The following is a 14,786-nucleotide window of genomic DNA, read 5'->3' as shown; positions in this document are numbered from 1 at the left end:
TGACACGTGCTCCTTCCTGTCTTCCCGCCACTCGATTACTAAAATACGCTCTACACCTGTGAATAAACGTTAATTATTTGGTTCACTGACTACGCTGCTGCTGCTGCCCTGGTCTGGCGTTACTGCGAGCACGCATGGCTATGTTACAGTGGCGACGAGGATGGACATTGCCCATGCAGTCAAAATCGACACTGAACAGGAACCTACGCAGAACAGAGAAAACAAGGCCATCAATGCTCACCACATTCGGGACTTAATAGAAGGCAAACATAAGTGGCAACCGTACATTATTAAAGTAGAAGAATACTTCGAAGCTAATGAGTTTGAAGACTGGACTAAGAAAAGAGCATTACTGGTTGACGCGTTAAATACGCATACGATCCAAGTGCTGGCAGGGAAGGTGGCTCCGCGCAAGGCAAATGCGTTGACGAATGAAGTCAAGTAGTCAAAGTGTTGAGTGAGCGCTACAGTCCGAAGAGGCACGAAATCACCGAAAGCTGCAAACTCTTCAGTCGTTGTCAAGTGGAGGGTGAGCCGATCAATGAATTCCTGGTAGGCATTCCCCGAATAGCTGACAATTGCAATTTTGGCAGTGCTTTGGAAAGCATGCTACGAGATCGCATTGTTTGTGGTATACGGTCAGGTGCCCTGTAGAAGCAGCTACAGGCAGGAATCAACGCTACAAGACGCTGAGACGATGGTCCTTGCAGCTGAGGCTGCGGATAGTGATGTCAAACGAATGATTGGAACGGCAACGACACCCGCTTTATTTGTACAGGCCTATCAGAAGGAAACTCAGCTGGATGAGAGAAGGACTACCGCATATCAAGAATGCGCAAGGTGCGGTAGTACAAAATATAATGACGCATGGTGTCCTTAGTCTAACGCCCGTTGTTACTCTGTGGACGTAGTGGTCACCTCACAAGGAAATGTGGAAGCCGCGGGGCTCGAGTACAAGGTACGGCAAGGATGGCGCAAACTAACGCCCACTTGGAAACGGAAACCTCAGCAGAGGAACACGAAGCCACCCACATTGGGACTTTGGTATCACAAAGAAAAAGCTGTCTGGAACCACCGATACGCAAACATTTGCTCTGGGTGGCGTGCAGCTGAGCATAGAAGTCAATACCGAGTCACCCGTTTATGTCATTCCGCGTTAACTGCACGATAAGCATCGCGAGCAATGGTCGAAACTGAAACCGTCCAGTCTGAGTTTATCCTCGTACACAAGACGCCTTCCAATATTTGGGGAGTTTGCGCTCCAGGTTTGTCATAAAGGGGCGACTGACCGTGTTGAACTGTGCGGGACCAAGCCTCTGCGGACGCGATTTAATCCAACAGCTGAACAGCGCAGGTGTATCGGTGGTTCGTTTTGTCGAGGACTCAGCGTCAACAAAAGAAGCAAGCGAATACGAGGGAGCGGCATATTCCATGACTACCACGATGTATTCTGCGAGGAACTGGGGCTATTCAATGCTCCTCCAGCCAGCTTTCATATGAAGGAATGCGTCGTATCCAAGTTCTGTAAGGCGAGACCCATTTCATACGGGCTACGCGAGCTAGTGTCACTTGAACTAGACCGTTTAATTTCTCACGGCGCACTGTCGCCTGTGGCAAACTCTTTAACGGCAACGACCATAGTCACAGTGCGTAAGACGGCGCAGGAAGAATCTGCGGCGATTTTAAGGCCACGGCAAATCCAGCGTGTTTAACTGAGCAATACCCAGTGCCAATCATTGAGGATATGTTTGCCCAACTATATGATGAGAGCTATTTCAGCACTCTGGATTTACGGGATGCGTACAATAAAGTGGCGCTAGACGATAACGCGAAGAAAGTTTGCGTCATTAATAAGCCGGCTATTTTGCTACAACAGGCTTCATTTCTTGATAGCCTTGGTACCCGCAATATTAAAAAAAAAATAATCAGGTTTTGGCTGACTTTCCAGGAGCACAGGCGTCTCTTGACGATGTGCTCATTTCCGAGAGAGCGAGTGACGTAAAGCTATGGTTCGGTAAGTGCAAGTTGCGCAGCCAAGCATTAACTTATCTAGGGCATCGCATCGATCGTGATGGGCTTCATCCGACAGAGAAAAACTTTGACGCTATCATGCAGGCGCCGAACCCCTGTAATGTCGGCGAACTATGTTCGTTTTTGGTTTCTTTCGAACATGTCAAAAACACTTGGTCCTTTGATACTGTATCAGCTGCTTGAAAAGAATGCGCGTTGGCAAGGGAAACAGCCTGAAGAGCTGGCGTTCGACCGTGCCAAGCAAGACATTAAAGCAAGACGTTAAAACAGGACCTTAATTTACCTTGGTGACTGACCATCAGCCATTTCAAGGCCTGCTGAGCTCAGACAAGCAGACGCCCACAATGGCCGCCGCACCGATAAAACGTTGGGCGCTCCACCTGGGAGCCTACCGATACCGGCTACAGTCACCAGGGCGACAGATGCTGAACGCGGACGCCCTGAGCCGACTTCCGCGGCAATCGCCGGAAGCTGACGACGATGGTGAGCCACCCGAATATGTGCTGTTGCTAAACCAGCTGTACAATAGCGCCGTAACAATGAGTGAGCTGAAGGCATTAACGTCTTCTGACCCTGTCCTGGTCTAGGTAAACGGTATAATGCTACATGGGTGTCCCAGAAATGCAAACTGAATGGCCTGGGCCGTACTGCCGTTTTTTGACCGTAAGCTCGAACTATCCGTAGCACATGAACTGGTGTACTGGGGTAATGGGGTCATATTACCAACCGAAGCTAGAGAGCGAGTGCTGCATCTACTACAAGAAATGCACCAGGGTTCACTTGCAATGAAATACGTCGCATGTTCTTTGTTCTGGTGCCCAGGCCTCGTCAGCATATTGACGAGGTGTCTGTTCAGTGCCAGAACTGTGTGCAAAATCTGGCTATGCCAGCCGCGGCCTCCGTCGTTAACTGGCCTGAAACAGGTGAAAGGTGGTTCCGTATTCACATTGACTAAGCAGGTCCGATCTGCGGAAAAATGATACTCGTAGTATAATCGTGGGAACGCCGTCCCTCCTTATACGGCGATAGACCTGGGTTCTCCTGGACATCCGACCAGAGTTCTTTGAGCAAGCGTTGCACTTACGAGTGCCTCTGACAGCGAGGATACGGTACTGTACTTCAGTGAGGATAGTGGTGAAGGCGAATTTGAGACATACTTCAGCCGGAGGACCAAAATACGATTAATAAGAGCCGCTTCGTCATCAGGTGAGTACACGGTGAAGCCAAATGGCCAAGAACAGAAGCACACTATTCTCATCCTGCCTATGCATCGATCTGACAACATGAGGCCTCTTAACAGGAAAGCTGTCTCTGTGCAACTTGAAGCCCTCGTGCCTAACGAAATTAAAGATGTTCAGGTGAACTCGCGCAAGAATGTCGTTGCAGTTGACGTCCATCACGTGCTGCGATCGAATCACTGCGGTCCATCACGGAACTCGGAGACATACCAGCACATACAGATATGCTGCTGGGCGAGGAGTCTTCTTCCGGCATCATCTATGAAGTCAACGAGGCTAGCAGGAAAGATGATCTGCCCATACTCGTGAAGCCAGCAAAAGAAAGTACCATGATTCTTCGGGCGTCACGACTTAGAAATTCTCGCTGTGTGAAGATTCCCTTCACCGTCACACGTGAAGGTAGGCCACTTTCGTCACGCTGTATGGCCATTCAAACCAAAGCGCCTACAATGTTAGAAATGTATGAAACTGGGCCATGTTAAGAAAGTCTGCAGCAACGCGAGGGTGTGCCCCCGTTGTGCCGAGCGGCATGACGTTGAGTCATGTACCGCACAGGTTTTGAGGGGTTCAAAGTGTAACGGTCCCCATGATGCCTCATCTCGAGATTGCCAGCGGACAAAACATGAGCGGTCTGTCCTAAACCAAATGGTCCGAGACAATTCAACCCACCGCGAAGCCGTTGCAGTTATTCGCAGAAGACGTGCCCGACGCAAGAGAAGTTCAAGAAAGGCCGCTGCCAACGACAACCGCGCAAACGCGCAGCTGGCGCCTCCTCTTTACCCTCCTCCGGCTCCACCTCGTCCCAGTGTGACCCGTCCGCGCACTGTGCGCAATGAAGACCACGTAGACCAGGTAGCGTCAGGGTCGGATTCTTCACCAGCACTTCCACTACATTAAATCCTCCTGAGGCACTATGACGAAAGCTCCCATCGTTCAGCACATCTACCACTAAGAACGGGCTCCTGGAGCAAGATCGCCAAACCCTTGTGATCTTAAGGACGGTGGTAAACACCATTCGACCTCTAGCTCTACCATCCCCAACTTAGTGGTGCTGGGCTCCCTCGGTCCAGTACTTTAGGATCTTTAATCTACAATGGCTGGCAAACTTCTCACGTTTCGTGAGGAAGTCAGAGACACCGCGCTGTTCCAGTGGAACGCAAGAGGCCTGAAGTCGCGAATCTCAAGTTTTCGGCAATACGTCTTCACCAACTACTTCCCGATATTGGTCATCTGCGAGCCTAACTTACCTAACGCAGTCAGGCGCTCCGTGTACGAATCGTTTTTCGCTCCTACATGCGGAGAGCGCAGCAATGGCCTGGTGCACATCCGCACTGACATGACGCATGTTTGCTGCCCAGTCCCACCTCGCAATGAAAATCAGTACGCATGCTTCATCGTGAAGACAAAAACGTTGCAATTGACACTGATTGCAGTATATGTGTTTCCCTCCTCGCAATTGGACTGGGAAAAGCTGAAGGCCATCATGGAGGCAACTCGGGCTCCTTGATCATTACAGGTGCTTTTAACTCCCACCACTTAGAATGGAGAAGTTCCAGAATAAATGCCAAAGGAAGGAATCTGGCCTTATTTGCATCCGATAATGACCTACGTACATATACTGAAGGACGGCAGTCCGACGTACCCACCGGCTGTTTCTACAGAGGCTGTTGGACCTCACATTATTTTCTCGGTACTTGCACCGTTCTTGTTCAATGGCTTTGTGATGTGGAGATCCACGGGAATGACTACATTCCTACTTAGCTCAAAATAACTGGACGTGGTGCATCTGCCCAGCTAAGTACATGCAAATCGACTGGACAGTATTTCAAAAGCTTATGGAGGAGGCACGCAAAGAAGCCTTCACTGCAGGTTAGAAGAAACTATAGCAAATTCTATGACTGTTGCTAGTAATTACATCTCGTCATCTAAAATACACAGTGACTTTGATATTGAATTAGAACGTTTACGTGCTCGTCGGCGGCGAGAAGAAAAACGAAACAGGCGAACCAAGTGCTTAACTGATCTGAGAGCGGCTAGATGTAAGCAGAAAAAAATCAAGCGAATAATTGATAGACTGGCAGACCAGCGCTGGAAGTCTTTCTGCCAGCAACTGGATCCCCGGAAGCCCATGTCCTTCATCTGGCGGACTGTGCTGAGCTTTCATATGTCTCCACAGCAAAGACAGTTTAGGCTGTATATCGAGATCATAAACAGATTGAGGTAGCAACTTACTTCGTTAAGAAAATTGCAGGTGCAACGAATACCTCGGGTTCCTAGCGTGTTCCTCCTGCCTCACTGGAATTAGCGACGGATGTAATTTTTTCTCGTGAGAAACTCGACTCTGTTCTTACAAGATGCAGGCGTTCGTCTTCATCAGGGCCAGATGGAATCGCATACGCTGCGCTCTCATCTTGGCAACAACGCGCGAGCGAGAAGAGCTCCTCAAACAGTATAATTACTCTTGGCTCGACGGTGTTGTTCCACAGGAATGAAGATCTAGTCGGCTGATACCCCTACTAAAGCGAGGGAAATCTTCGGTCGAGCTCACATCCTACAGGCCAATAAATGTGGCCAGATTCGTGGGAAAGGTCATAGAAAAAGTGAGTTTGACGTGCCTTAAGTGGTACCTCGCGCACTATACAATATACCCCAAAGCAATAGCCAGCTTTCGGTGGGTTCGGTCCTTTACTTATAACGTCGTGGACCTCGTGTCCACGATTCAACAGAAACGAATGAAACGTCTGTCCGTGCAACTCTTTTTTGGTGTCAAAGGTGCCTACGAAAACGTGGCCCATGAAGCCATCTTTGATGCGCTGGAAACTGTAGGCATCGTTTTTCCGGATGTTTGCATGGATGGAGAGTTATCTGACACGATCATTTTTTATTCAGTGGGAAGATGGCTTGACTCCAGCGTATTATACCCAACTTGTGTGCCCCAGTGTGGTGTGGTGTGCTCAGCTCTGCTTTGTTTAATCTAACACTCATCGCCCTCCCAGAGGACCTCCCTTCCACCGTCCAGATATCAATGTTCGCCGATGACATCCGCATTTGGGTCTCCTCTGTGACGCATCTCCAGGTGCGTGCAAGACTTCAACGGGCAGCAACAATAACTTCGTCTTATATTCCGAAGCAAGGTTTCAGCGTTTCACCGGAAAAGTACGCGCTAGTGGTATTTACACGCAAATTTATAAATCACTATCCGGTATGCATCGACGGCCACAACATTTCTTACTACAAACCTCATCGTTTGTTAGGGATTCTGTTAGACCGCAATCTATCATGGAGCCCGCATTGCACCCTACTAAAAAAAGCTAACATCCATCGCTCACTTACTCCGTTTTATTAGCGAAAATCATGGTGCTCGCCGGTACAGTCAATGCTGCAGTTGTACAGAGCACTATTTTTAGTATTCCTGCGGTATGTACGCCAGTACTTTCAAACAAATGTAAGACTAATTTGCATGCCCTCCAGGCAGTACAGGGTCAAGCCCTTCGCATATGACTGGGCCTCCTTCGGAGCGCATCAACACCGGGAAGTATTTCACTCTCTAAAGACCACCCGCTTTCAATGTATATTGCTATAGAGTCTTTGCGAATGCACATATGACATATTTCAAGGGTTCCACAGCCTCACCTTGCGCAGCTCTCTCGGCAGAGACCTCATTCTGCATTTGCAAAAATCATAGGAACGCACCAGACTTCCATCCCAAAACAGTTCACTCCGGCAGCACGACCTCCGTCGCCACTGTGGTGTCTGCAGCTCCGGTGTGTGCGCCTTGCTATTCCGGGGATATCAAAGAAATCGAACCTATCAACGCCAGCTCTTCAGCAATTGACACTGTTCATGCTACACAATGGCTATTGTGACCCCATTCACGTCTATACAGATGGCTCGGTAACCTCTACTAGTTCTGCATGCGCCGTCGTCGTTCCTGCGAGACAAGCAAACATTTACCGTCTAATTTCGCATAAGGCTACCTCTACTGGAGCAGAACTGACCGCAATTTATGCTGCTGTAAAGCATATCTCTAAGCAAACTCCTCAAAAATGGGTTGTGTTTTGTGATTCCAAACGTGCCCTAAAATGTCTTCAATCGGTCTTGAGCCATGGCGACTATGAGCAACTTTTCGCGGAGGTTCGACATCTGCGCCACCAGGCATTATAAGAGGGTCACGAAATAATGTAACAGTGGATACCGGGCCATAATGGAATTCTTGGCAACCACTTAGCTGGCTATGCTGTTCGATCGGCTCACGATACAACCAACATTGTCGAGATACCATTGCAAAAGCCTACGCAGCTAGGCACTTTCGATTGATCGCCCGAAACGTGACTAGACAATTATGGTCTATGCCTGGAGGATAAACGTCGCGCTCGCACCACTTTGACCAGTTACTTCAACTGCAGGTACCATTTGGCCTTCTCCGCTGTGATGCTAAAATGTTGTGTCGCCTGTGACTAGGAGTGGCTTTTACAAGCGCATATTATCATCTCATCAGCATGGCAGACTCTCCAACGTGTGAGCAGGGCGGGTGTGTAGAAACTATTGCGCACATACTTTAAGACTGCCCTCAGTTTCAGTGTGAGCGTGCCTTCCTGGCTGCTACACTCCGCCGCTTGGACTCTTCGATGACTCCTTCATCACAAAGGAAATTAGTGAAGGCTCTTCTTATATTTTTAAAGGACTCGGGGTTGAGTTCAAGACTTTAACTGAATGCTCTTTACCCCATTTCACTAGATATCTGACCATTTTATAGACTCCTTTCCTTGGCGCTCTGTCTTTTCTTTTTCTCCCTTTGTTCCCATCCCCATGTGTAGGGTAGCCTACTGGACATCGCCTGATTAACCTCCCTGCTTTTCTATTCTATTTTCTCTCTCTCTCTATCTCTCACGTGCGTTTTCAAAGTGCGTGCACCTTTTATCGCCTTATGTGGCAATCCTTCGGAACTTCGGACTATCGCTACTAACACGCGCTCCTTCCTATCTTCCTGCCACTCGAATACTTAAATACGCTCTACACCCGTGAATTGACGGAAACACGTTTATTGCATACACTTTTGCTTCTGGCATCTGTGCGGGCATCTGGCCCCACCACAGTCACGGCGGCCGAGGTGTGTTCTGGTTTGATCGTCTTTGACATCCGCCATAAAGCTTGGCTCGGGGGCGTAAGTCAACAAACTCTCCGAGCTATATATATATATATATAGAGAGAGAGAGAGAGAGAGAGAGAGCCCTGACTCGAATGGGAGAATACTCTTGACAGTCCCATACTATATGGGAAGGGGTCGGTGGACTTCGGCAGTGAGGGCACATCCCTTCGTCGGAGACATGAAATAATTTTTGCCTCAATGACTGGGGTAATGAAGTGCTAGTTACGAGGCGGCGGACTAATGTCTGCGTGGCCCTCGATAACTCCTCCGGAGAATGGGGCGCTTGTTCTTCGGCGCGTTCCTCTCTCCCATTGCGGAGAGGAGGAGGAGGATTGATGTTCTAGTTTAGGAAGGGAGAAGGGGGGTAACGTGGTGCTTTCAACTGTCTCCTCTATTGAGGGAATCACCGCCGTTGCACCACGCGGGGAATGGGTATTAAAGAAAAAGAAGGGGTGGTAGTGGCAAGGAGGGCAAAGACAAGGAAAAGAGCAGATCCGCGCCAGGAGCGCACGCACGAAGTGCGGAAGAGCCGGCGGCCGAATGACCGGCGCGCGGACCTATGGGGAGCGCAAGAGCTGATTGGCTCGTTGAGAGCGCCAATCCCCGAGGAGCGAGGGAGGTCGCCAGAATGCTGGAGCCGGCGTAAAGCGGGCTGAGAGCACGCGTTGGGACGCGTGGTAGAGGCACAAGGTGTGCATTTCAGTTGGAAATAGATGAGTAGAGTAGAGAATAGTAAGACAAAGTAGAAAATACAAAAAAAAAAAACAAATAAAAAACAGTAGAATATATTAAAAAAAAAAAAGGTAAACATGGCTTTACAGCCGCGCAAGAATGCGCGCGTCCTCGGCGAATTTGAGGACATAGCCGTGTACGCGTCGCGTTTTTTCTCGCGATGCGTTAGGGAATAAAATATCGTTTGAGGAAGCCGACGGCATCCCGAGTTTGCCGAGGGCATCCTGAAGAGTACGCCTGTGTGCGTCCAGTGCGGGACAATCACATAGCAGATGCGAGAGTGTTTCCACTGCTCCGCAATCCTGACATAGAGCGGAGCCGATTCCCCGTAGTCTGCTCAGGCGCTCTGCCGTCCAAACACATCCAATTCGCATCTTGAGGATGCTCGATCGCTCAGTGGCGTCGTAATCCGCGTGATGCAGGACCCGTGGCGCATTGCCTGAGGCGACGCGGCTATCAGGGTGCTTCTGTTTGGCCCTGTAGAATATGCTTAGACGCGCCACATCAAAGCGTGTGATCGCGTTAGAATCGGGGGCATTGCTGTTATGCGCCCGTTTGGCCAGTTCGTCTGCTGCTTCGTTGCCTGCAATCCCAACGTGGGAGGGGAGCCATTGCAGGCAGACGCTTTTGCCGTAGGCTTCCGCTGCTCGGATTTTCGCCTCCAGTGAGCGAGTAGCTGGCAGTGGCCTGTCATTCTTCAGCTGCATAAGAGCAGCGCGAGAATCTGTTAGGATGGCAGCGTCGCTAATATCCTGTCTTTCGAGGACAATATCCGCCGCCAAATGCAGGGCCGCTAGCTCTGCAATTGTGGAGGACGCGCGATAGGGGATTTTGCACTGCCTGCTCAAGTTTAGAGCTGGGACAATGCACGCCGCTGTTGCAGAAGCGCCGTCGCGCGAGACGGAACCGTCGGTGTATAGAAGCGTTTTACCGCTGAATTCCTCGTAGATTATTGCCGCAGTTTCCTGCCTTAAAGCGCAGACAGGGGTGCTGCGCTTGCTCTTAATGCCCGGAATGCTGAGCCTGACATTCAGGGAGCAGTAGCGATGCGGTGGTGTGGGCATGGGAGCTCGGGGAGGAGGCTCAGCAATGTGTGCGTCGAAGAGGTTAAGCACGTGCTCAAGGGCTTTGCGCCGTCGCTTCCTCGCGATTGGTTTGAAGGTGGAGGCTTCCAACAGGCAGGTTTTGGTACTCGCTATGGTGGAAAGTGCGTTCGGCGCGGTTGATATTTTGAGTGTTGCTGCTCGCGCCCCGCTGTTGACCCACTCGTTACCTCGTGGGTCAACAGCGGGGCCGATATACTCTCGTGGCCGATATAAGGAAGTATAACATGGAGAAAATTGAGCATGCTGTAAAGAACGGGGGAAGCCTTAAAGCGGTAAAGAAGAAATTGGGCATAGGCAAAAACCAGATGTATGCGATAAGGGACAAGGCGGGCAACGTCATCACTAATATGGAAAAGATAGTCAAAGTAGCCGAGGAGTTCTATACAGATCTCTACAGTAGCCAAAGTAGTCAGGACCGTAATGAGATTGGCGGTAGGGAAAAACAGTCAGACGTTTCACCAGTGACGAAGGACGAGGTCAAGAAAGCACTAGAAACTATGAAAAGGGGGAAATCAGCTGGAGAGGATCAGATAACTACAGATTTGCTGAAGGACGGGGGGGATATCGTGCTAGAAAAACTGGCCACCCTGTATACGCAGTGCCTGGTGTCATCGACGGTACCGGAACCATGGAAGAATGCAAACATTATCCTCATTCACAAGAAAGGGGACCTTAAAAATTACAGACCAATCAGCTTACTGTCTGTTACGTATAAGGTATTTACTAAGGTAATCGCTAATAGAATCAGGACAACCTTAGACTGCAATCAAGCAAAGGATCAAGCAGGGTTTCGGAAACGGTACTCTACTATCGATCATATCCATACCATCAATCAGGTGATAGAAAAATGCTCGGAATATAACAAGCCCTTATACATAGCATTCATTGATTACGAAAAAGCATTTGACTCAGTTGAAACCTCGGCGGTGATGCAGGCATTGCGAAATCAGGGGGTAGACGAGCCGTACGTGAAAGTGCTGGAAGATATATATAGTGGCTGCACAGCAACCATAGTTCTGCATAAAGAAAGTAACAAAATTCCCATAAAGAAAGGTGTTAGGCAAGGAGACACAATCTCCCCAGTACTATTCACAGCTTGTTTAGAGGAAGTATTCAGAGACTTCGAATGGGAGCAGTTAGGGATAAGGGTAGATGGAGAATACCTCAGTAATCTGCGATTTGCTGATGACATTGCCTTTCTATGCAACTCGGGGGATGAACTGCAAATAATGATTGATGACCTAGACAGGAAAAGTAGAAAGGTAGGCTTGAAAATCAATATGCAGAAGACTAAGGTAATGTTCAACAGCCTCGGGAAGGAACAGCAGTTTACATTAGGTAGCGAAATACTGGAAGTAGTAGGCGAATATGTCTACTTAGGACAGGTAGTAACCGCAGATCCGGACCACGAAAAGGAAATAACAAGAAGAATACGATTGGGATGGAGCGCATTTGGCAAGCACTCGCAGATTATGACTAGCAGCTTACCGGTGTCGCTCAAGAGGAAAGTATACAACAGTTGCATCTTGCCTGTACTGACCTATGGGGCTGAAACGTGGAGGCTAACCAAGAGAGTTCTACTTAAGTTGAGGACAACCCAGAGGGCTATGGAACGAAAAATGGTAGGGGTAACATTAAGAGATAGAAAGCTTGCAGAGTGGGTCAGAGAAATAACTCAAGTTACCGACATTCTAGTAGAAATTAAGAAGAAAAAATGGACATGGGCAGGACATGTAGTGCGAAGAGAGGATAACCGATGGTCGCTGAGGGTAACAAACTGGATTCCAAGGGAAGGAAAGCGTAGCAGGGGGCGGCAGAAAGTTAGGTGGGCGGATGAGATTAAGAAGTTCGCAGGGGTCAAGTGGATGCAGCTAGCACAGAACCGGGTTAAGTGGAGAAATATGGGAGAGGCCTTCGCCCTGCAGTGGGTATAATCAGGCTGATGATGATGATGATGATACCTTCATTGCCTGCGTGCGCAGGCACACAAGAAATCGTCGCTCTAATGTTTAGCTTAAAAATGAGGTCGTCAAATTTCGCTAATAAATCACCGGTTATTTTAGGGTACGTTGACGGACTCAAATCACTCGTCTGCACACTTCATACGAGCCAGACGAGTCCGTGAAGGGATAGAGTCAGTGCTTGGAATCATATTTTGAAAATGTTTGTAGGACCCACTGCGCAGCTTTTAAAAGGGCTGCAAGCTCTACTTCCACTGTTACGACGTCATCGACGATGGGCAGTGTGGATGCATTCACCACACGATAGGTGACATCGACCAACGTCACCGCCAGGTACACTTGAGGACATCAGTGTCACTGACTGGTTGTGGGAAGTGTGATATCTGACAAGACAAGACAAGGGCTATATATAAGCCGAGGCGTCCGTTAATAAAGTTTCACTTCCATTCGTGGCTGCTTGCGATCGTGTTTTTCTTCGGACACGACAGAACAACTGGCGACGAGGATGGGATTGGATACCACGATTCCGAAGTAACCACCGGCACCGTGACTGAAGCGGAACGCACAGCGACGGAAGCGGAACGCACAACCGGACCTCGAACAGAAGGCAAGCATTTCATTGTCAATGCCAGTGGCTCCGCAACGTTTCGGAAGCGTGCCAGAGTTAAACCCAAGAAGCGACAATATCAAGTCGTACTTTGAGAGGTTTTAAAATTTTGTGGCACTTAACCACATTCCGGAGACAAAGAAGTTGAGGTTGTTCTTGAACATAGTAGGCAGTGCAGTTTATGAGGAGCTCAAGAAAAGTTTACTTCCTGACAAGACCTTCGAAGAAATACAGAAGGTACTAGAACAGCACTACAGTTCCGAGTATTCCGCTGAGCGTTGCAAGTTTAACAAGCGAACGCAGCAAGAAGGTGAAAGTGCTAAGGACTTCGTGACGGGACTTAAACATCTGGCGCGTAATTGCGAGTATAAAGCGTTCCTTAATGATGCCTTGAGTGATCGGCTTGTGGCAGGATTGCGCGACTAGGAGACTCAGAGGATATCGTTCGCAACGGAAGACTTAACCTTTGAGAAAGCGTGCAAGATAGTGTTCGAGAAAGAACTTGCTGCAAAAAAAAAAACAAAACCTGCATTTCCAAGCAGAACGCTTGCCTGACGTAAATCTTGTTCGATGAACGCTCGCCACAAAAGCCAGGCCGTCAGAGAGCAAGAAAGGAAAGTCGCGGAAAAACGCTTGCTATCGCTGCGGAAAAGGCCATGATTCAGACTAGTGTTGGTATCGCAATGCGAAGTGCCGTGCATGTGCGAAGACTGGGCATTTACAATCGATGTGCCAAGGAAAGAAAACCCGTCCGGTGAACTACGCGGAAGCGACAGACTGACGAAGAATCTGACGAATCTGACGGCCTGAGAGCTGTCCTTTTCCATGAAATGCCAGACGGAACTGAGCGGTCTATCGCATTCGCTTCACGCACTTTAACAAGTAGCGAACGAAACTATGCTCAAGGTGAAAAAGAAGCGCTCGCGCTCATATTTGGGTTGCGGCGGTTTCATCGCTGTTTGTACGGACACAAGTTCACTCTTTACACAGACCATCAGCCGCTTATCGGACGTCTTGGGCGTGACAAGCCGCTGCCTTCTTTAGCAGCTGCACGGATGCAGAGGTGGGCAGCGTATCAGTATAATCGCAAGTTTCGAAACGGCAAGAAAATGGAAGTCGCTGACGCACTATCACGACTACCGTTGTCGACCACTTCAAGCAACGGCGAGCCGGAGAGTTTAGCTGTTTTTGATGCAACCCCGCTAACAGCTAAAGAAGTCGCTCGGGAAACGAAGCGGGACTACCTACTAACACATGTTTTAATATTTCGTTTGGGATGGCCAGAGCATTGGTCTGAAGAACTGCGACCGTTTTTATTACGCAGAAATGAACTGTCTGCAGAACAGGGATGCTTGATTTAGAGCAATCGGGTGATCGTGCCAGAAACCTTGCAGGCGAATGTGCTCTCGTTGCTACATGAAGCTCACCCAGGGATGACTCGCATGAAGATCCTGGCGAGGGCATACGTCTGGTGGCCTTCACTCGACAAAAACAAAAGAAACTGTTCGAAATTGTCAAGTTTGTCAAGATACCCGTTCAGCAAAGTCGGCAGGGCCTCTGCAACCCTGGAGGTATCCAACAAAAGTTTGGGATATGATTCACGTTGACTGCTGTAAAAGACGGCGTAAATCTACTAGTCTCGGTAGACGCGTACTCTAAGTGGATTGAAGTGTTCGCCTTGAGATCAACGACATCGGCCAAGACACTGGAAAAGCTGGACACATTGTTCGCAGCCTACGGCTTCCCTGAAGAAATTGTTACCGACACTGGCCCACAACTCACTTCGGAACACTTTGGAGATTTCATGAGCAAAAGAGGTATCAAACAAGCAAGGACCCCTTCGTATCATGCCGCTTCGAATGGTGCCGCAGAGCGACTGGTGAGAACAACTAAGAAAGCTCTCCTAAAACAGGTTCTGAGCGATGAATAGTACAGTACAAGAACGTTTGAACAAGTTCCGGT

At 49.0% G+C, this 14,786-nt stretch overlaps 1 protein-coding gene across 1 annotated transcript in view; it reads right to left on the bottom strand.

Annotated features, from left to right (window-relative positions):
- The window catches only part of LOC146206903 (uncharacterized), a 220,557-nt gene that overhangs the window by 15,679 nt on the left and 190,092 nt on the right, over positions 1 to 14,786 (bottom strand). The window lies entirely within an intron of this gene.

Source organism: Amblyomma maculatum, chromosome 1, assembly GCF_055883805.1.
Source record: "Amblyomma maculatum isolate TAMU_Amacu chromosome 1, ASM5588380v1, whole genome shotgun sequence".
Taxonomy (NCBI): Eukaryota; Metazoa; Arthropoda; class Arachnida; order Ixodida; family Ixodidae; genus Amblyomma; species Amblyomma maculatum.
Note: the sequence above shows the minus strand (reverse complement) of the source record. Positions and strands in the feature narration are given on the sequence as shown.